Source organism: Desmodus rotundus, chromosome 3 (genome assembly GCF_022682495.2).
Source record: "Desmodus rotundus isolate HL8 chromosome 3, HLdesRot8A.1, whole genome shotgun sequence".
Classification (NCBI taxonomy): domain Eukaryota; kingdom Metazoa; phylum Chordata; class Mammalia; order Chiroptera; family Phyllostomidae; genus Desmodus; species Desmodus rotundus.
The window spans coordinates 53,169,360-53,191,964 of NC_071389.1; positions in this window are offsets into that span (position 1 = coordinate 53,169,360).

Here is a 22,605-nt window from a genome sequence, read left to right on the forward strand (position 1 = left end):
CACACGAGTGAATATAACAGCAGCAAATTTACAACCACTGCGCAATGCCTTGTTTTCCAGACAAATTTGGTAGAGACATAGATAAAACTCGTAGCAATAAATGCCCACGTAGAAGCTCCTTTAGGGGACACAGTGGGTAGGGGAAGAAATCTCCTTGAGAGACAGACCGAGAACTTGTTTGTAACACCCATGGCTCAGCTCTAGTGCAGCACAGGCGACTGTACCTTGCTTTAACGATAAAATGGTAAGTATTCCAATACTTCCCAGAGACTCCAGTTTTAAAGTACCCAGCAATGAAACCTTCAGAAAATTAAATAATTAACTGTTAATAGGTTTACTTTGCAAGTCCAGATTTTCACCTGGCGTTCGTTGCGCATCGTAAACAAGGTACAGCCATAATGCAGTTTGGTTACTTCTCGCTTCTTTCCCACCTTTGTACCATTATGAATTTAAGCCACCGATATCCAAAGAGAACATACAATTGCAAAAATATTGAGGCGTGCTCTTATTTGGCTTTATAGTAAACTTCAGAGAGCTTTTTCAAAAAAAATGAAAACTCTAGATATAATTAAGAATTCAGGTACAACCATTGTTACATTATATCTTATAGAAGCAAATGTTGTGGCAAATATAGTGTTAAAAATGGCAAGTGGCCCTGGCTGAGTGGCTCAGTCAGTTGGAGCATTGTCCCCCAAAAGTTGTGGGTTTGATCAGGGCACATACTTAGGTTGCAGGCTTGATCCCAGGTTGGGGCACGTACAGGAGGCAACCGGTCGATGTTTCTCTGTCATGCGATGTCCCTCCCTCTCTCTCTCTCTTGCCCTCTCTCTCTCTCTCTCCCCCTTCCCCTCTTTCTAAAATCAATAAACATATCCTCAGGTGAGGATATAAAACAATGGCAAATGTTGTGTGGCCTAAATGTTCCTGTCAAATTCTATTGCACGCAGGATGTCATTATCTATATTTATACACAATTTAGCCTGTATATAACCTGGATGTCTCTTTTAAAAAGTGACTTTCAGTTGAGACTCCTCTAAGAATATAACTGAGTCCTAAGGACACAGTTAATCTATTTTTTGACAGAGTCGCATATTTGTTCAAATGAATACACTGAAAACTGAACTGAAGGTTAGTGAAGTTAAGTCTATTGATTGCAATCAACCTAGTGAAGTTGAAATGCAGTGATAATAAGTAATTAATTAGAAAAAATAGAAAGGCCTATTAAGTTCAGTCAAGCTTCAGCAGAAATAAAAACAGATGATTGAGAACAAGAAATTGTCTAGAAAATGTCAGGTAACTAAAGCAGTTCCCAGTAGCTTTATACAATGAAAACAGAAAAGGCACAGCCCCACACAATAAGCTGTGCTCTGGGAAGAAGAGAATGTCAAATAGAAGAAAAGACTGTTGATTTATCCCAGGAGCAAATGGAACCTCAGCAGAATAGCACTTGTGGTTTAGATCAATAAGATTTATTGTAAAACTAGGTGAATATTCTTTGCTCTCTCAAGAGACCGTTACATCAACTAAGCGACTTTATATCAGAAGGCATTAAGCCACTTCTGTCTATCATGAAAGTTCTGGAAAAATGGAAATAGGTTTGTTACTCTCAAAACCTGAGAGTAAGCATGCCTCATCACCCTATTTTATAGCTGGAATATTAACAGCAATCACCCAGGCTTCACTGTGTTTTTGCACACACATGCTCTGTAAGACCTCAGAACCCTGCAAAGCTCTCAGTATCTGTTCTTGGCATTCCCCATAATATAGTTTGTATTTATGAATAAATTGAGTTAATGACCTTGAGATATTTGCTATTCCACTGTTCCCTGGGGGGTTAGCACACTTACTCACCTTCACTGCTGCTTTTATTAGGTACCATAGTGTACACCCAACATCACTAATCTCTGCTCCCCTCATTCCTTTTCCTTCTTTCTTTTTAACTCACAGCCCGCTCTCCACAGAGATTATTTGGATATAGGTCTAAGTGCTGAGTACCACACACACAGTGCTCAGATTTGCTCCTCTGTCCCAGTTTGGCTCTGTTTTATAGTTTCCATGTGTGTGCTTAAGTTCCTCCTCTCTTCAGGCATGGTTTTCACCTTTTCCATTAGATCCTTTAGTACTGATACTATTGTTATTTAAAGTCCTGGTCTGGTAATTCCAACAACCGAGTCATCTCTGAATCTGCTTCTACTCACTGCTTCCTCTCTTGGGCACATTTTCTTGCTTCTGTGTGTACCTTGTAATGTTTTATTGTATTCCAGATATTTTTAAGCATATTTTCTTGATTACGTTATTACAGTTGTCTCAACTCCCCCCTTTGCTGCCCTCTACCCAGTTCCCTCCAGCAATCCCCCACTCCTTAGTTCATGTCCATGGATCATACAGGTAAGTTCTTTGGCTTCAATAAAAGAGCAAACGAGAACAAGTAAATATTATTTACCTCCAGAAAAGAGCATGCCCCGTATTTCTTGCCAGACTGCACAAATGACAAGGCGGTGCCGAGTTATTCTGACTTGTGCTTGACGTGGATCTTGCGTTTTCTGCAGTGTTTGTTTAAGTCAGTTCACTACTGGCTTTAAATGTTTGAGAATGGGATGAAGATTTTTCCAGCAGTAGGAGATAGGTTCTGAGCACTGATAAGATTACTGAGGTCTCTTTGTGCTTTAGAGCAATGCCTCCAGACTTCGGAACTCCAGAGGGTCCTTCTCTGCTGATAGCAAGGGTGCCAGATTTTGGAGTTCCTTGGAAGTCCTCTGCTCTCCACTTCTTGCTTAAGGATTTATACATGTGAAATCTCTCACCTCCTTGTTGCTCTGCTGCTAACTTCAACGGGTAGGTGCTCATACTCTATGAAGGTCCAGAATGCCTTGGAGAGCATTTTTTTAGCTCTCCTGCCCCACCCCGACATTGGTAGTGGAAATCCCAGAGGTCCTTGAATGGGTTCCTTCTATGCTCTTGCTCTGTCTCCTGCATTCTGGCAGCTGCCTGTCTTTGCACCTTCTCACCTCTCCTGCCCCCAACCATTCAGTGCAGACCTTAGGAAAGAGTCGGTGGGTGGATACAGATCTGTCTGTGTCCGAGGCTCCTTGGAATTCTCATCTGTCATACCTGCCTGTTTGCAGCCATCATAATAAGTCCTTTGAAAGTTTGGTCAGTTTTTCCTTATCCTTATTTCCGGTAAATTCTTCCTCCTCCTGCTGTTCCAGTAGGGATCAGAGCAGCCACGTGTCTCTTCTCTTCTACGAAGGCATGCTATTTCCTGGAACATGGTCAATTTAGGATTCTTTGTGTTCTTGCTCTACAATGACTTTAAATCTTAAAGTTTGTTTTGGTAGTTAGGTAGAGAGAACAATGGCTTCTTACAACCTATTACATCCTAACCAGAAACTTCTCCAACTTGATTATCAGAGGAAAAAATAATATTCTTTCACTTTCCTGTTTGTTAGGCTTATATAAAATTCAATTTAGTGATTGCTACAACTCCATAGCTGTCATGACCACACAAAACTGGTAGTAAAGAAACTCAAGCGCACCTTAGTCTCAAGTATTTATGTCATGGGTGTCAGTAAATACGTTTTTGGGTTATGGAGATGATCAGACAAGTCAAGAAAAGAAAGCAGATTCCACTGAATTACCTGTAACAAATTTGCCCTGTATAAAAACTGACATAAAAGTAGTGCTTTAAGTAAATGAAGACTCTCCATTAAGAGTGTTACCTAGCAAAGAGGTACAAAGTCTTTACTCATCTAACTCAAATGTTAGTTTATTTAGAATTTTTATGCTTTCTATATCTCTAAATTATTGTAATTGGAGTGTCTATTCTAAGGAAATTGATTAACCATATGTTGGGCTATCTTTTTCTGTCTTTCATAGCTGTTAACTAGCACATCCTAATTGCTTTAGTTTCTTTTTTATTTTGTAAACAATCTTAATTCCATTACTTTAGCAATTCAGTTTTCAGCAATGACTATTCTATTAATTGCCACTGATAATTTATCCCTTGATTTCATAATCAAGGGATAAATGATGTTTTTCATTTAAAAATCAATGATGTTTTAATTATCCATTTGTTTTCTTAGATATTCAGTGCCTCTCTTTTCCCATTTCCTTTGTATTCATAAGAAAATCAGTCTCATGATACACACATTCAAATATATTCAAATATGCATACACACGTGTATACGGATACTTCTCAAATTTGTATCTCTCCCCCAGATTTCTCAAACTCCACACTTATACATCCAACTGTTTACTTGACATCTCTATTTAAATGTCTAACAGGTATCTTAAACATAACTTGCCCCAAACTAAACTCCTTATCTTTCCCGCCCACCTACCTAAGCCTACCGGTCTACAATTCACCCTAATTGAATGAATGGCAACTCCATACCTTTCAATTCTTCACACCAAAACGTTGGGATTATACTTGACTCCACTGTTTTTCTCACACTCACAGCCAATCTTACAGGCTCCACCTTCAAATTATACCCAGCATTTCATCCCCTTTCCCGCCACCACAGCTGCCATCCACCATCCTGCTTGCTCCAAGCCACCATAATCTTTGGTATGGATTTGTTGTAGTAACCTCTTTATCTATCTATTATCTATCTATGTATCTATTATCTATCTACCTCCCTCTCTCTCTTGTTATATTTGGACATTACTTCTTTTCTGAGGTCTTGTGAAACGCCTTCCATAGGGTTTACAAAACTAGTTGGGGAGGGGATTGTGCCATCCTGTGCGAGAAACAGCGCAGGCTTTGTCTCACACGAGTGCACTTTCCAGACCGATCCTCAAGCAGGGTGGGAGGTGGAGGGCGGTTGTTTGGGAACCAAGGTTTTTTAGACTGTGCAGTTCTCCTTTGTGGTTGCTAGATCTTGAAGTGTGCTGACCGTTTTCTTATTTGGTTGTTGTAGTGGTGATTTTTTTTTAAGGGACACATTTCTCTGGTAGTTTCTATCCACCATCTTAAACTACTAATCTACCTGTACTATACATTTGGCATGTATTATCCTTTGAATTTCCACAACTTTGTGAAATAAGTAATGTTATTATTTTTTAAGAAAACTAGGCTCAGAGAATCTGCCAGACTCAAAATTAGTTTTTCTGATCTTAAACAACAGGACTTTTTTCTTTTGCCATTTTTCCATACTGCGTACATGTCTAAACCATCCTTTAAAGGGCCAGGTGTCTTAATGTGATAAGATGCCTGATACCCAGGTGCAGACACCCGCAGCCCTTCTGTTTGTTTGTACATGCATTATATATATTCATGGGATCTTCAGGTGATGAATGCTTTTCTAAACTAGACTCTAAGTGAAATAAATACATCTGACAACATAAAAAAAGAAAAATCACAATTGAGGGGTTTTTCCCTAAGAATAATGAAAACAGAAGCAATGCCAATATAAATGGAAAATGCCTACAATATAAATGAGAGATAAAAGGTGAGCCTCATTCTACATACAGAAAACATAGATGTATTCAATAGAAAAGGTTACTACCATAGGAAATAAGCTAAGAAAAGGAAAATTTCCAAAAGGAGAAATATAAATGGTTAATACATACATACATATATATAATGTATAATCTATTAAAATTAAAATGATATTTTGTTTGATGCTGTTAAAAGATAAAATGATCTATAATAACCAGCACTGGTGAGCTTGTGAAAAATGAGCACAGCTATTTGATAATGATGATGTAACTTGGTTCAACTTTTCTGAAAGACAATTTTCAATATATATTTTTAAAATCTTAAAATTATACATATTCTTTGACTCAGCAATTTCATTTCTACAAATTTTCATAAAGAAATAACCAGAGGTAAATTGAAGACAACCTAAATGGTCTATAAGATACTGACTAAATACATGTTTATAATTCAACTGATGAAACACTAGCAGACATTTTACATTATTTAGTAATAAAAATGTTAAATGAAGTAGAAAATTATCATGTTAAGTGAAAAAAGAAACTGAAAAAATAAAGAATGGTACGATGAGATTTACTAAAGTAAGAAATAATAAAATAATATTTTAAATTAGAGGTTGCAGCAGAAGTCACACCCGCTTGAGTGTGGTCGGCAGGGTAATAATATGGGTGTAATAGTTTATGGTTTTAATTTGAACATTTCACCTAAAATGTCATATGGTGTGCTTGAGTGTGATATTGTTATGTTACAGAATTACATACTTATGATTTTTGAATAAAAGATTTTGTAATGAAAATGGGTGTTATTTATGTTGGATCCTGTACATAAACCAAAACAAAAGCTGGAATAATATAAACCAAAGTTTCCAGTGGTTATATCTCTCTGTAGAGGAAACTCGCAGGTGACTATTGTTCTTTTTTTAACTTAAAATTATTTTATTAATTTTAAAACAGACTCAAATTTATACAAAGACATTATCTCCTGCACTATTTGAGAGTCACTTGCCAGCATGTTGCCCCAACACCCCTAAACACTTCAGGATGTATTTCCTGCAAATGAGAGCATTCTTGTACAGAGCCACAATGAAACTATCAAAATCATAAAAATAATATTGATACGTTACTTCTATCTAATTCTAAACCCCACTCAATTTCCACTAAACGACCCCAAATGCCTACTAGAGCACAGCAAACCTAGTTCAGAAGCACAGGTAGCATTGAGTCCCCTTGGTCCCTTTGGTTTGGAATAGTTCCTACACCTTTCTTTGACTTTCATGACATTGGCGCTTTTGAAGCTTAAAGCCAGTGACCTTGTAGAGCATCTCCCAATGGGTGTTTATCTGGTATTGCCCCAGGGTTAGATTTTGGTTAAGCATCTGTGGAAGCGATTTTGAAAAGTGACCACACATTCTTCTCAGTGCATCCTCGTGATTTAGATTTAGTAGCATTACAGCAATGTTCGCTCTGATACTCTATGGAGCTCGTGTCTCCTCGTTTCTCCACAGTTGAGTTTCTCTTCTCCTTTATAATTAAGCAGCATTTTTGTTGGGACATATTTTTGGACTATATAAATATACTGCTCTTCATCAAACTTTAATTTTTTGAAATTTATGTCATTAAGGACTCGTTCCTGTTTTATTATAATTCATTAATATTTTAGTATTGATGCTTAGTTTGTCTCCTTTTGAGTAGAGGGAGCTGGTTTGGTATGTGTTTTGGCATTTCCCCATCATTCATTGAGTACTTCTTTTCTTTCTGTCACGGGTGTTCTGGGCTCATCTTTTACTTTCTTTGCCCCAGTCCTAGAATCAGTCATTCCTCCAAGAAACCCTGGGTCCTTTTAGTGGAGAACATAATACTTAAAAGCCACAATCTTGGAACTAAATGTGCTCATTGTCATTGTTATGTCACTGTTCCCAAGCCCTATCAATGTGCAGAGCTGGGGAACATGGGTATTTACATTTATGTTTACCAGTATATCTATCTATAGTTATTGTAATCTATGAATTCATAACAATGCCTTCAGTTCCAAACATCACAGGGTTCTGTTTCCTCCCTTTTCATATTTGCAAATCCCTTCTGACATCGAGGATCTTAGCTCCCACTATTCTTAATATGTTTACTTATATGAGTAACACCCCTTTAGCATAACCAATCTCCCGTCCCACAAAGGCTCTAACTCTCAATGACGGCCCACCCACATCCTGTTCCCCCTCTGCCCACTGGAGCTCTGCAGCACACGCTGGGCTGCCCATCCACAGGGATGCCCTCCACACCCTGCTCAGGCTGACTTCCTGTGCAGCGTGGCCCTTTTATGAAGATGCCCTCCTAATCCTTCTAGGACTCCAAGACGGTGGTATAAGGAAAGACCCTGCTCTGGGTTATGGCAGCTTTCCACCCCCAGGCACAGATGCCGGGTCTGCTCCACTAAAGGGCTCTAAGATCCGGTTGTTAAGGGAGGAGAAAAGAAAGAGGAATAGGATAAGAATTGAAGATTTTTTTTAAATATTTTGTTCATTTCTGATAATAAACCTATATTACTTGTATAATTTGCAAAAGGGTGACTTTGGGGGATATGTGTGTGTGTGTGTGTGTGTATATTAATTTGAAAAACCAGATTCTGATACATTACCACGGGCTAGCACACTTTCTCCATAAAGGGCCGGATAGTAAACATTTTCAGCTGTGCAGGCTATACAATGGCTGCTGCAACTACTCAACTCTGCCATTATAGAGAAGAAACAAATGGTCACATAGCTGTGTTCCAACAAGACTTAATTTACAAAAGCAGTGGGCTGTATTTGGCCCTCAGGTCACGGTTAGCCAGCCCTTGTACCTGTACGTAAGGTTTCAGGCAGTGAGTCAAGGTTCAAGCCTGAACCCTCTCTTTGAATATTTGTGAAACCTTGGACAGTTACTTAACCCCTCTGAGCTTCAGCCAAGCTTTTCATGAGGCTCTCATGGACTATCAGATGTGAAATACATTGTAAATAGTAAAGTGTTACCTGATACTTACCTAGAAATGAGTTCTAAGAGGGCGAGGTGATGGACAACTTTGTAACAGTTTGGATTTTATAATAGCTAGTGAATATCAAAGTAGAATATGAGGAAGATTAATTCAGTAGTAATTCAGGGGATGAAAACAATAAAGAGCTAAGAAGCGTGCTAGATTCTGGGTCTGATAATAGAAACAGGTCCAAAACAGACTAAGGGGGAAGAAGCTCTGGGTCTTCGTGAACAATACACCAAGGGAAACTATTAGTGAGGAGGAGAAAGGAGGGAGAGGAGGGAAGGAAAGAGAGTAAGATTGAGAGAGTGAATGGGAGAGAGAAGAAGAAGAGGGAGAGTGAAAGAAATTTTGTTACAGCACTTTACCAAAACTATTATTACGTTAACAGGCTGTGGCCAGTTACACTGAAATTTTTAAAATACTTAGGCTTAAACAGAACAACACACTTGCTTATCAAGGACGTAAGGCAGAAAAGATCTGCCTAAGAGTTCAAGGACATTTAGTTTAAAAGTCTCAAAAGCCAAGGGAGGAAACACCTACAGAACTCGGTGAGAAACGTTTAACATGGAATTGCTGTAAAGATAAGCAAACTTGCCTCTGTCTCTTGCTGCATTACTTTCTAGGGATCTAGAAGGGCTGACCAGTCTTGGAAACATCTAATTTATATTTTCCCCATTGTTTGTCCAACTAAACCTCTTCATGAACTTTGAAGCTCTGTAGCATCATTGGTCTTTGATACTAGTTTTTTGATGAGAAATTGATGAAGATGAGAAGTTTGCCATTAGCCTTTTCAGAGTTATTTTAAAAATTGTCACAAAATTTCCAATGAGACTAAAATTGGGCTAGGAATTCTTGACTTATTAAAAGAAATCTGTGCTGGCAATCACAAGATTTGGTTTTCAGTGCCAGCAAACATTAGATGTGGATCTCTGGCAAAAACAATGACCATAATGTAGTGGGAAAATACTTTGAAAAACTAAATTTTGTGTTCTTTCTTCTCCTCTATTGTTATCACAGGCACTGCCTGCCTAGGTATGGCTACCTTCTATCACATGGGGTTAATTGTCAAACCAGAACCAGAATGTGACAGAAAATCCTTTTAATGCTTAAAAGCAATGAGTCCAGGTGTGAGAAAAAAATGTTGGAAGTAAAAGCATAAGCCATTTTTCCTGCTCCCATATTTCTGGTCTTGGCTCTACTCCTTTTTTGGACCGGGGATCTTACCTTATTCCTGCTCTATTATAGGCATCAAGCACAGTGCCTAGGACCTGTAATTGCTCAGGAAGTGAATGAATAAATATAGGACCTTGGGTGATAATCTGGATCCATTTTTAAATTTCTAAATAATATTATCATTTTGATTTGATACAAGAGATAAATGTGCTCCAGTACTATTAAGAATGATGTTAACTTAGTGTGATCACAGCAATGAATGGAAGTTGGGACTGTGATGCACCCAGATTTCTCTGTACATTTGTTTCTTTTAAGGAATACCTGGACCCTTCCACCATCCAAAGTAACGGAATAGAAACAACGTATAAAAATCTGGAAGCAAGTCTTTTTCTCTAATTTAGAGAAAGAATGACATTCAGGTCCCAAGATAATCCCAGACCCAACATTCTTCTAGATGGAGTAAAGATGAAGAGTCCATTGGGAGAAGGGTTGAAACATCTTTAGGTGACGGAAGAGGCCATTAAAACTGTTCAAAACAGACAGAGATGGGGATGCTAATGGACTGGTTTGGCTCTTGCTTTGATGCTTGAACATAACAAGGAAGAGACCCAAAGTTACCCGATTTCCAGCCCAATGCTACAGCCCTTGTCACTTGTTATACCTACTCCTCGTTAATAGAGTTCTGACTCAAGGGTCTCTGTCACATGGGGATGATTTGGAAACATTTTAGGGACCCAAGGCTTATCAAAGTACTTAAATGGTCCTGGGATGATGAAAAGGAACGTGTGTGTTCAAATACAAATGAAGAATGATTTGAAGGTCGGGCGCAAGGGATAACAGATGGTAACTATTAATTATTAGCCTATTACCAAAACTTCAGTGCAGTAAGAAAGAAGGTATTCTATGTCTGACTCATTATCTTCTAACCCTTGTAATGCTTTGATTTCTTGTAAGAACAGTAAAGGAAGACATTCCCTCCCTCGGTTGATGCCAAGAGATCTCTCTGATGTTCAAGAGAGAATTGTATGTCCACTGATGGGATAACATTGCATTAAATTCCCGGACACACATACTAAAGGCTCAATAAACCACACACACACACAAACAGGCCAGAGATATTATTACTAATGCACCATTCTTAAGAAATTATTCCATATCTCTTGCTCTTAATTAGCACAGTTCTAGGACAGAGCTGGTGTATAGGGGGTTTGAGACACCCCCTCAGAGTTGTCTGCCCGTAGGTAGCCCGTAATAAGCGTGTAGTCAGTCTGTGCCCTGGTCGAGCGGTTTTAATAAATCCCTACAAGCATTTCAGATCTGAAGCTGGCAAGGGTGTGTGGGGGGTAATGCTAGACATGAGTTGAGCCTAACTTTATGAATGAAGTGCCTACACATCATTAATGTTTCAATAGGTCCCCTAACAAGGGTAATTGGGCCTCCGGGGAGCGCCTCCAAGCCTCCAAGTTAACTCCGCCAGTGGTGAGGATGCTCAAGCCTTGAAGGTAAGCGGAACCATTCCTGTTTTACCCTGAACCCAAGGGTCAAACAGGCCTAGGGGAAATAGTTTGGAACTGTCATTTAACATTATCACCAACATGTACTGTATTTCCAAGCCGCCTGCAAAGGGAGCCAGCGGCCTGCGTGCACGGCCCCGAGCTGCAGGGTGGTAGCGTGTCACATGTCTGGTAACAGAAGGGGATAACCATCCCGGTACGAACTTGACATATATAAATTGATTACATAAGTGGGCAGTGGTGGTCCTTTCAAGTACACTCCTTTTGTTTGAGCTTTACAGTAAAATTACCAGCAGCAGTTTACAATTAAGGGGAATAATAATAACTGAATATGCTTTCATCTGCACATACAATTACAATGAACTGCATGCCTTAATAGGATTGTGAAAAATCTGCGTTTGACCCATACAAAAAAGTAAACATTCTTGTTCTGGATACTATATCATTATCACAACAAAGAGAAACTCCTGAAATCTGATGATTTAAACATCTGGAGAATGTTAATCACTTCAAAATGACGGATGTTTTTTATTTCAGCTTTTGACAGACACACTCCTTTCATAGATAGATGATTATTTACATAAATTACATCATCAATGTGAAAAAAATCAGAATAACTTCAAAGGATAAAATGCTTAATTAAAAAGAGACTTGTATTTCTATTTTTCTCCCTTTCTCTGTGTTTTTCCTTCAAAGGAGTAAAACACCCGCTCACTTGGCAGAGCCATCAGTTCCTCTGTAGGTGAATACGAACTAAAGCAATTGTCTTTTTGAATTGCCTCACGTAGAGGACAATCACCTTTAAGAATAAACTTCTCTGTTGTCAGTGCCCTGAAACCTATTAATTGCTTTGAGTTCACTTCTAACTTCTAAAGTTTCCCCTTCAGTACAAATGACAGCTTGGAGTTCACTCCACCACTCCAGTGGATGAAACCAAACAGATTCAAACTCAAGGTTAGCCTGAGACTCACCCTGATTTCCCATTCAGACTCCCAAATTAGCCTTAGTGGATGGGAGGAAGTAAAGACGTTTTAAAGCAGCTCAGCTCTGAACCATTTCATTGTTAGTGGGGGTGGGGCGGGGAGAGATCAGATTCAAGAGCAGCCCAAAGAGAAACCTTGAAAATTCTGCTCTTCAAGGAGTGGCCTCAGGCGCAGTGGCCGTGGTCCCTCAGGGCGGGCCTCTGGCTGGCGGTGTGCTGCCTGATGCTGGTGGGTAGAGCTGGCGCAATTTGGCTGATCCACTACAATTTCCTCCTACACTCGGAGCTGATCTGCAGGCTGACCTTAGACAATTTGTCTTCTTTCAGGGAGAAATGTCACCCGAAAGGAAGCTATTAAGTCAAGAAGGTAATTCTCTCAGAACAGTCCACTGTATAAACAGAACTTGACCTCAGGTAATTTATTGCTGGTCTCTAACAAAGAGACTTAAGATATAGGCCTGATATCATTGAGATCTGAATCTGTCAATAAAAAGGGCAAGCCAGAACCTCATAAGGTTTCTTCTGAGTGGCCATATTTAGAGTACAAGCCAGATTAATATATTCTTCAAACAAGAAGAGTGGCATTTGGTCATTCAGAATGAAAAGTTTGTTAATGAATCGAAAGTTTGTGCTTCCACAGTGAAGATACTTATTGTCTTGTTCTTTATGTAGTTTCATTAATTTGTGTTAACATGATATACAAGTTATATTTTCTTAAAAACAGTAAGTTGGATTCAGCACTCAAACACAGGTATGCCCAAGATTGCTAAGAGATTGGGTTTTTATTTCAACACAGAGGGGCAGATGAAGAGTTACATTTTTGAACTGAGAGGAATGAATCATCTTCCTTGGGTTCTCAGGGAACCATGGATGAGGGCAGCTCATGGTTCGGGACCAAAGAAGGTTGGACTGCTGAGCCCAGTCTTCACAATATGACAGGGCTTGTGTTTAATGGACAGTAGGGAAGCTTCTAAAAACAAAGGAAAGAAAAGAAGAGAAGAAAGCAGGGAAAGAGAGGAGTATGTTTATTAGAAGAACCGATAAACTCACTTTTAAGCTCCTTGCTTTATGATTACTAAGGTGACATTCTCCATTTCCTATGCCCAAATGAAAATTTTCTATCTTTTTTCTTACAGTTCTAAATACCAGCACCTTAATTAATTAATGACTTGTTTTTAAAACACGCTTTCCTTTCTAAGGCCCAGTTTTCCACTCTAATGTCTAGTTTCATTGCAAAAAGCCGCCTCTGACCACCAGCTCACCACCCATAGACCTCTCCTCCCCAAGTAACTCTCTCCTTCTCCACTCCCTTACAACTCATTTGCCAGCTCCACCAGGGTCTGCAGGCGCTGGAGACCACCCACAGCCTACAAGCGGAAAAGTGCTGAAAATCTGTCAGCTACAGTTGACACAGAGTTCTTCAGGTTAGTTCTAACACTGTGAAAGTTTTTCTGAATTTTTTCCACAGAATGCTCACTGGTGTTGAAATTTGAGGTGTAGGAGGAGCAACTTATACTTATAATTTACATCTTGACTGGCACTCACATTCAAAGTGGTGGGCATGATGGGCAGAAAACCCTGGAACGCTCTGAGATCTTCATTTGTCCAGTCTAAAAATGGAGCTAACACCACAGCTGAATCCCCTGGACAAACAGCATTGCCTCCGCTGAATGGATAAAGTGCTTTGAGATCCTCACAGGAAAATTCTAAAGGAGGAATTGGAGAGTATAATGATGTTTTTCCAAATTGAAAGTGACAACCAGTATTTAGTGGGGGAATCAGAAGATAGAATTGAAAGCAGGAAGCCTTATATTCATTACAACAGATGGTTTAGTTTTCACTGGATGATGAGGAAGAAGCTGAGTGAATGAACAGCGGTATGTCCTTAAAAGATTCAGCAGCCATCCAATTACACAGGAACAATCTCGCAGTTACTAGACTCTTGGACTGGTCTGTATTATACAATATAAAGCATCCCTATTGGGTTTGACTTGAGCTGGCCGAAGACATAGGCAGTGTTTTACTATTAAACAACACTGGTGTAATTACTATTGGCACTGTTTTTGAAAAAAAAAAAAAAGATTTCGTTCAAATTCTTAGCACAAAAATAAGTCAGACAGCAAACTTGTAATAAATACCTGTTGAAAAGAGTAATAAATAATACACAGTTCAGGGAATTGCTTTCTGTCACTGCTTGGTCTTTCATCTCTTGCAAACTCTACTTTTCTTTCTTTTATAAAAAAAATTATGAAACATTTCATATGAAACATAAAATATTCAGGAAGGTATAGAACATAATATAACATCTCTTTTGTCCCATCCAGTTCAAGCAGATGTTAACATTTTTCAATATATGCTTGTTATCTCCCTCTTTCACAGACGTAAATATATCCTCACCCCTTTATCCGTTTCTCCTCACCCTTCCTCAGAGGTAAAAACTTGCCTGAAATTGTCTTGCATCATTTTTGCACATATGTTTGTACTTTTACTACATAAGTATATGTTCCTGAACACGACATTCTATCATTTTATTTGACAATTTCATACATGTCATTATGCTGTACTTATCCTTTTGCAACTTTCTAATTAACACATTTTTAAGATTTATTCATATTGATACATGCAGATTAGTTCACTCAATTTAACAACAACATAGCATTCCTTTATATGTACTTAACCCATTCCCTTCCTGAGAGACCAGTGCAAGTCCTCAGCAACTGCCAGACTGGCCCCATTTAATAAGATGGCAGGTTGCTTTTCCTAAAAAATCAATTATTTTCATTAACATACAATGTGTGGGAGTTCACCAAAAATGTGACTCCTAATGGCAGGCGTTGTGTGTTTGTTTGCTACTACAAACAGTGCTAGAGGGAGCGTTTGTGTGCATGCTGCCTTGAGCTCAGATGAGAGAGTATTCCTAGAGGAGAAAGCTGGGAGTCAAATTGCTAAATCCTATACAATGGTCATCTTCCTCCCTGTCGAGCATAGTCAAATTGCTCTCTAAAGTCATTGTAATTGTTGACACTACCATCATCAATAAACAAGAATTGCTATTTCTTTACATCATTATTAACCCTTGATGTTATCCCATTAATTTTTGTCCATTTAATGGTTGTAATATCTTTCTGAGGTTTTAATTTTAATTCTCCTGAATAACAATGACATTGAGAGTATTTTTTATCAACTATTTACATTTCTGAGAATGGTCTGTTTATATTCTGTACCCATTTCTCTTTTGGTTTACGTGTCTTTGTCTTCTTACTGTTGTATAAGGTATAGGTTGCAAAACATGGCCCCGTCTGCATCAGTCTTTTCTCTTTAATTATGATGTCTTGTTTTATGAAAATTTCTTTCATTTCAAAGTATTCAAACTTATTAATCTTTTATGATTTTTGCTTTTTGTATTCTGTTAAAGAAATGTTTCCTTTTAAAAAATATCATTCAGGTATTCTCTATTCTGTAATATTTTCTTCTAAAAGACTTAGTTTCTTTTTTTGCACTATTTGCAAACTTATTTTTGCATAAAATATAATACGAGAATCTGTTTTTATCTTGTCTCTGTGCCAAGTCTCCAAAATTTATCCTTCATCCAATTATTTGCAAGTCTTTCTCACAGAAGGCCTAAAACTTCTATGAAAAGCTAAAGGCCTAAGCTTCTAAATATACAAGGTTTTCTGTCTAGGTCTCTATCCAAGAGACTGATACCAATATCAAACTGTTTTATGTGATATCATTTCAAATCAGGTAAGTGGTGTGATAGGCAGCAAAATGGCTCACCAAAGATGCCCACATCTTAATCCGTGGACCCTGTGAATGTTACCTTGCATCACAAAAGAAAGTTGGCAGATATTTTTAACTAAAGGACCTTGACATGGGGAGATTATCCTGGGTTATCCAGGTGGGCCCAATCTAATCCACAAATCCTTATAAAAGGGGAAAACCTTTCCCATCTGAGATCAGACTGAGAGGGAGATGAGACTACAGAAGACAGGGAAGACACATCCTTGTCATCCTTGTCGTGTTTGAAGATGAGGAAGGAGGCCTTGAGCCAGGAATATCAATGGCCTCTAGAAGCCTCAAAAGGCATGGGAACTGTTTCTCTAGAGCCTCCAGAAATGCATGCAGCCCTGCTGGCACCTTGCTTTTGCCCGGTGAGACCGGTATTGGTTCTAATCTACAGAAATGTAAGAAAATAAACTTGAATTACTTTAACCCACCAATTTTGCAGTGGTTTGTTATGGGAAACAACTATTATTTACAGCTAATAAAATAAACACAACTCTTTCCTACTGCTTTTTTCTTTCTTTAGCTTATTTTTGGCTCTTCACTCTTTCAATTAATTTTTAGAAAGAATTATCAAATTGTGTGGAAAATGGAATTTTGGGGAGAACTGTACTAAATTCTAGCCAATTTGGCAAGAGCTTCCATTTTCATAATATTAACTCTATCCATAAATATTGCATGATGGTTAATTTTATGTGTCAAATTGACTGGGTCACAGAGTGCCTAGATCTGTCATCAAACGTTATTCTGAGTGTTTCTGTGAAGGTGTTTTGAATGAGATTAATATTAAATTGGTAGACTGAGTAAAGCAGATTGCTCCCCCTAGTGTGGGTGGCCATCATTCAATCAGTTGAAGGCCTGAATACAGGAAAAAATCTGACTGTCCCCGGAGGAAGAGAGAATTCTTTCCTGCCTGACTGTCTTCAAACTTGGACATCACTTTTTAGCTGTCTTCAGATTCAAACTCATACATTGTCTTTTCCTGGATTTCAAGTCTGCCTACCTTTGGACTAGAACTACACCATCAGCTCTCTGGGGTCTCCAGCTTGTCAACTAAGCCGGCAGATGTTGGGACTTGCCACCTGCCATCACTGTGGAGCCAGTAGGTTCATGTATGTCATATCTATTGGTTCTGTTTCTCTGGTGAACCCTGACTAATATACATGGCATATTTCTCTAATTATTCAGGTGATGTTGTCTGACTTTTCTCCATTAAATTTCTTCTAAATCTTTTATTAGATATATCCTTGAGTACCATATAGGTTTTATTGCTATCATAAACAGTACCTTTTTTATAACTTCATTCTATAGTGTGACGCTTGAATATGGAAACTACATATGGGAATTTTGAATACTGATCTTGTTTCCTTTAGTATAACTGAACTTGGCTATAATTTCTAATACTTTTGTCAGTTCTCTTGCATATTCTATAGGGACTATCACATTAGCAAAAAAATAACCATTTTTTCTACTTCCATTCTTTTTTAAAGATTTTATTAATTTATTTTTAGTCAGAGGGGAAGGGAGGGAGAAAGAGAGAGAAATATCAGTGTATGGTTGTCTCTTGTGCCCCCCACTGGGGACCTGGCCCACAACCCAGGCATGTGCTGCAACTGGGAATCCAACCAGTGACCCTTTGGTTCGCAGGCCGGTGCTCAATACACTGAGCCACACCAGCCAGGGTCATTTTTTCTACTTTCCAATCCTTATGTACTCCTCAATCTTTGAAGTGTTGGTAGTACGTGTATTTGTAAAAGTAGACTAAATGCTTCAGAAAACAAAATAAAACATTTCAATGGCTTAATATACCTGAATTCTCAATCATAGTCTAACCTGGGTTGTCAGGGGCACTTTGCTTCATGTGGTTAGTCCCAGACCCAAGTGCCTTACACTATGTAGCTCTGTCATCTTCTGGAACCTCATTCTCCTCAACATTTAGCTGCATAAAGAAAGAGAGAGCAAGCCTGAAGGGTTGTATGGAAAGTCTCTTTATAGCCCAGGACTTGAAGTGGTGTGCATAATTTCCCCACATTTCATTAGGAAGAACTCAGTCACATGACTTCGTACTTCTATGTAAGTGCAAAGAAGACTAAAAGATAGGAGCTATGTGCCCAGAAAAAGAGAAATGGGATTGGTAAACACATAGCAGCCATTAGTGGTATGCCAATTTTACTTTTGGGTAGCTACTTGGAATTATAACTGGTGGGCCAAAACATCTACATGTTTTCATGGTTTCCTATTAATTTTAAGCTTTATTATTGCATACAAAGATATTAATACAATTTCAAACTGCTCTGAGAAACTTTATAATAATATAGAGTTAGGAGTCATGTAAAAAGTGATGTAGCTATGTCCAAGTCTGCTATTTTCTATGAAGTTGTAGCGACAGCCTGTTATTTGGCTGTTAGTGTTAAAGAGAGCTTTTGTTTCTTATTCTTTGGTCTTAATATAAAATTTAGATTAATTAAATGTTTCATATACAAATTCAAGTTACCTAACTTTATCTGAACTCAGTGTAGGGTGGGACTGGGGACTCTCCATTTTTACCAAATACCCACAAGTGATTTGGCGTGGGCGCTGTTTGTGGAAGATCACACTCGGTGAGTCCTGCTTCCACCATCTGTCATTGCTCTCAGTACTACCTGCCACGTCACCAGTTTCAAAACCTCTTCCTTTCTTCTTAAATCCAACATCCACTATCTACACACCTTGCCTGTTACTTTACAGAGAACAAGATAATTAAGGTAAATTACTTCATTCCATCTCTTGACAACTACTAAGAATGTCCCTCTCTATTTTTCCCCTGAATTCATCTTGTAACTCTTCTCTTTCTATCAGATGAAAGAGAACCTCGTATCCAAGGCTGACAGTGCATCCTATGCCTGATGCCATCTGCAGTTCCGTCATTCAGAAGGCAACTTCCTCTGCTGCAATTCCCTCTCCCTCCCTCTGTGCCTCTCCCCGTCTCCCCCTCCCTCCCTTTCTCTGTCTCATCCTCTAACCTAGTAATTCCTTACCTTTCTTGTTGTCCTTGTTTTCATTGTTATTATTCATATGAAGACATCTCTCTTACAAACTAATAAGCTTCTTAAGGACAAGGTCCACATATTCATCTTGTATATCTACAAAGTACCTAGTTCAATCCTTTGATATACACTTGTTGAAAAAATGATTAATTGCTTCTTTCTCTAAAACAAAACCAAATTGAATTGGTTCTTTTCTTTGTGTGTGTTTCTTATCTGAGCGTTTTTCTGAATTATGGAGGACAATCCCCACCCTGGACTAAGGAACTAGAATGACAGTTGCATAGCTGTTCAGAAGAAACCAGCAACTTTCAGGAAATGTAATAAACTTTCTTATTCATGAGAGCAATTAAATCTTTAAAATGTTTAGAAATAACTTTCTCAAGAAATATTATATATAGGAAACCACATTTACTGAAACAAAGAAAATTTGAGTAATTCGGTATCTCTTTGGGAAATGAAGGATGAATATTGTAACAATGTCACTTCTTCCAAAATTACTTCACATATTTTCAGGCCATTAAAAATCCAATCCAGGCCGTGATAATACTTTTGATTACTTGGCCAAGGGGAGGAGACAGTTTCAGAAGCCTCCATGGGGTGTCTGTCACTTTGCTATCCCTTATCCCACAGGCCAAGGAACCCAGAAGAGGGTATGCGCATTTCAGTTATTCATCGGAGGCCCGGGGAGCTGGCCACTGGGTGGGTTTGTAAACACAATGGACTCACTATGAACAAGATCAAAATTAGGGCTTCACTAGGCTCTAATGGGAGACATTCCATCAATGTCAACTTGTAGAGTTGTGTCCATAGGCCTCCAGAGTTTCCCAAAGTATGATCAACTAAGTAAAAGGCCCTGCGTCCCTTTGGAGAAGGAGGAGGGAAATCAGTACCATAAACACTCGCCATGCTGTTCTAGCTTCCTTCCTCAAGGCGACAGATCCTCTCTTTTAGGCCAGTCTGAAAATGCCCTAGCTCAGGTCCAAATCGTGAACCACGCACTGGGGCTAGGGCCCTCAGCCCTCTCATCTCCCATCTTCATTTGTTTTGGTGAAATAAATTAAGCACACCCTATTGGCTAATCATCAAGTTGCCTGTAGAAACACCATGTTGCATTCACTATCTTTAGAGCTCTACACAGGTCAGGCCCCTGGTCTGTCTCTCTGAAATTGCTACTCATTATGATAATTCTACTCATTTTGCTTCTGATAGTTACTTGCTACCATTTTGCTTCTACCATTTCACCCCATTGCTAGTAGGAAGCCTAATTCTGGAACAGCCCTGAATTAGAGAATACAACCACTGTTAATCTTCTCAGTGATCCTCAATGCCCCTTTCCGTGAGCACATCCCGTATTGCAGAGTATCCTTCTTCCACCATCTCCCAGGCCAATTCTTGGCGTTTCTCCTGTTAGTGTGGGCTATCACTTTTTGTAAGCCTTTAACAGCCATTCTAGAAGCGTACTAGTGCTGTCTTCCAGCTTCACCAGGGCATTAAATCCTGTGTACTGGAAAAGTTCTCTTACTGATAAACGCCCTTTTCTTTACCTTTACATTCTAACCCCTTGATTCAGCACCTTCAGCAGTTTTGCTGGCTTATGGATGGAGACTGTTTTCTGGGAGACAGTGACCTTGGGAAAGTGGGTTATAGTATCCACTAATGATTCTTGTTGGAAACAATTGTTATTATTGCTGAAAGGAGGTTTTCCAGTTCCTTCCTTTCCGTAGTTTACACATCTTTAATACCCCAGTATAACAAAACAGAGAAAATGGAATGACAGATAATATTTAAAAGAGAAAATATGTGTGATCCCCAAAATGAAAAACATGATTACCTCTTCAAGAATCAATGAAATGTAAAATATGACAAAATATAATATTTCACTGAAAAAAATTGAAATCAAACTTTTTCAAGTACCATACCCATTTTTCACAAGGATGCAGTGAAATGTGAATTCTTATTGCTTATGAAAGAAGCTTGTACAAATAATTTAACTCTGTATCAAGAAACAAGTAAATTTTCCTCTAGGAACTTTCAACAGTTCCTTTTTGTTTCACTTTGCATTTTTTCTTTTATATTAAGATAAAATTAAATTTATACTTTTAATGAATAGTTTTCATACGTTTTAGTCAATTCAGGCTAACATATCATATAATAGAGCAGGAAGGTGGCCTAAACACAGAATTTTTTTCCTCAGAGTTGTGGAGGCAGGGAAGTCAAGGTCAAGATTCCAGCAAGGTCACTCTCCGATGAGGGCTTTCCTCTGGCTTATAGGTGGCCATCTTCTCACTTATCTTCACATGGGGGTAGGGGGAAGAGAGAGATCTTAAAATGTCACAGTCCTACTGGATTGGAGCCCCATGCTTACCACCTCACTTAACCTTCAGTACCTCCAGAAGATCCTATTTCCAGATACCATCGCATTGGGGGTTAAGGCTTCAACACATGAATTTTGGTGGGGGGCATAATTCAGTCTTTAGTATCACCTCTTAAAATAATTACCTCTAAATGTTTACACTAATATTGGTATATTTGCAAAGAGAATTTTCAGAAATAATATTTATTTAACATTCACTTTGGTGATTTCTGAATAGTAAGAATTTTTGGTTTTGGCTTTCCTCTTTGCATTTTTATATCTATTTCTTGAGTGTTTTAATAGTTACCTTTAAAAATTATAAATCAAAAGGACAGGGTCTTTTCAGCAGTACCCTACTTATTTGTTATCACATACAGTTAAGAGTGAGAAAAAACTTCATTATTGCCAGGCAGACTCTGTGCCTCTAATTCACTGAGTGCTTCTGAAAACTCCTTACCAAATACTCCTAGGAATACATCAAGAGATGAGGAAGAGTTAGGCAGTAAAAGGATTTCTGAGAGTGTAAGCAGAGGTATCCTATATCAAGTACAAAATTTCTTTGAAATCTTATATTTTAATCTTTTTTGTTAAATATTTTATTTATTCATTTTTAGAAAGAGGGAAAGGGAAGCAGAAAGAGAGGAGAGAAATATCAATGTGTGGTTGCTTGTCATTTGTCCCCGACTGGGGACCTGGCCTGCAACCCAGGCACGTGCCCTGACTGGGAATCAAACTGGTGATCCTTTGTTTCGCAGCCCGAGTTCAATTTATTGAGCTATTTCAGCCAGGGCTATTTTAATCTTTAAAGTGACTTGATTTTTCATTTTATTCCATACCCCATAACTGTGTGTTTCTATATAAAAATAATACCTACAATTACTTTCCTTTGAGTAAAATTTATGATCAAGGAAAACATATCATTTATTCTGGGGTTTGAGGTGTCCCTTCATTCAAACAGCTTACACCTGGAGGCACTTATGTTCCCATTTGTGAGGGGTGGGTCTAACTTAATTATTAAGACTATCATTTGACTGGACCTGTACAAACTGTAAAATACTGTCTACATAAATTATGTCATTGGGATTCTCAGTATCCTTTTTTCCAAGTTCAGCCTGCTTTACCTAATCTTTTTATACTGGAATCCCTCCAGGCTTAGCCCTAGATCCCTTTCTTTTATAACTTCATATCCTCTCCCTAGATGATCAGTTTTTTGACCATGGTTTCAATTACCTTGTACATACCAGTGATACTCAAATTTATATCTCCAGAGATACCTCTACAGCGGCCTGCTTGACATCACATCTTGGATGTCTCAAAAGCATTTTAAA